Genomic DNA, 1,693 nt, shown 5'->3' on the forward strand with positions numbered 1-1,693 from the left:
CTGGCTGATTAAAAAGGAGTGGCAGGTCACGGTGCAGAGTGAGGTGTCTGTAAGCCCTTAAGTCTTCTTTGTTTTTTTTGGTGGGATCCCTCAGAAGAGCTGCAGATTGTCACCCCCGTGGATGCCAGCCTGGTTGTGGTGGTGGTTGCTGTGCCTTCAAAACCAGAACTGCTTTCTGTTCGTCCCTGCTGTTCCTATTACAAAGTTTGGACCAAGTTTTTCTGCTCTTTAGAGAGGTTATTTCGAGTGATTTGTGGAAATATCTTTGGAAAAAAAAGAGCCCATCTTGTCCTCAGCTGAGCAGTTTTGGGGGTAGAGTGGCTGGGAAGCTGCTTGGCAAAAAAGGACCTGGGGATGCTGGTGGGCAGCTGGCTGGAGGGGCCAAGGAGGCCACCAGCAGCCTGGCCTGGACCAGCACCTGTGTGGCCAGCAGGAGCAGGGAAGGGTTTGTGCCCCTGGACTCAGCATTGGGGAGGCCAAAGCTTGAGTACTGGGGCCAGTTTTGGGCACCACAGGATAAGAAAGACATCAAGGGGCTGGAGAGGGGCCAGAGAAGGGCAGCAAAGCTGGGGAGGGGTCTGGGGAACATGGGTTGAGAGGAGTGGCTGAGGAAACTGGGGTGCTTTAGTCTAGAGAAAAGTTGAGGGGAGACCTGGCTCTCTACCAGTCCTTGGCAGGAGGTTGGAGTGAGGTGAGGGTTGGTCTCTTCTCCCAAGTCACCAGTGACAGATCAAGAAGAAATGGGCTGAAGTTGGATATTGGGAAGAATTTCTTCCCAGTTCTTGTTTGAGTGACAGCTCTAGAACAGGCTGGGTCTACCAAAGAAGGGTGAAATATTGGATGAATTTTATGCAGTCTTTTGGGGGTTTATAAACAGATCTTGCTATCAGCCAGTTCATACAGTGTCCATTTAAATAGGTGTAAAAAGTGTCCCTCCAAGTTGAAGGCACAAGGTTGAGGTCAAGGAGCTTGGACAGAGTCTCATTCTGCCATAATCTTATTTTAAAACGTGGTGGGATCAAAAAAACCTCTTGGTCTCCCTCTGCTTCTTTGGAAATGAGCACAAGTTTGAAGTGCTCCTCCTCCTCCCTCAGAAGACAAAGCAAAATGTCCCTCATCAGCCTGTAACCTGATGGAAACTCTCTCTGGGACACAGAGCAGCTTTTTAATGGTTTGTTTCTCCTCCTCTTCATCTTCTGTTTGCTTTTAAGAGAGGCCCTTTGAGTTGTTTACCACCAGTAGGAGCCCGGAGCTGGCTTGAAGCAGAAAGGACACACATTGCCATGCTCAGATCTTATCTCACCTGGCCTGTTTGCATTGAAGGCTGGACAAAAAGCAGCAATTTCCTAAAGGAAGGCAGCCAGGGTGACTCTAGTGAAAGAAGGAGGAAGTTCCTCTCTCCTGCCATTAGCAGATGCTGGATTCCTGCCCAGCCCACCAGTTGGATTCATCAGAGAAATTCAAGGTAACTCCTTCTAGAACTTCAAGGAGAAAAAATCTTTGGGAAGGCACCTGTGTCTCCCTTGCTGGAGGTCCCCTGATGGCTGGGAAGGTGGCACTGGGTCCAGGTGTCCTTCACCTTTTGGTTTGTTGGCCATGAATGATGCACAGGATGAACTATGAATTTTTTTTTCTCCCCAATTCACCAAGATTTGGAGATTTGGCATTTGCCTGCCCAGCTGTTTAACTCCCA

Source organism: Merops nubicus, unplaced genomic scaffold, assembly GCF_000691845.1.
Source record: "Merops nubicus isolate BGI_N331 unplaced genomic scaffold, ASM69184v1 scaffold14713, whole genome shotgun sequence".
Taxonomy (NCBI): Eukaryota; Metazoa; Chordata; class Aves; order Coraciiformes; family Meropidae; genus Merops; species Merops nubicus.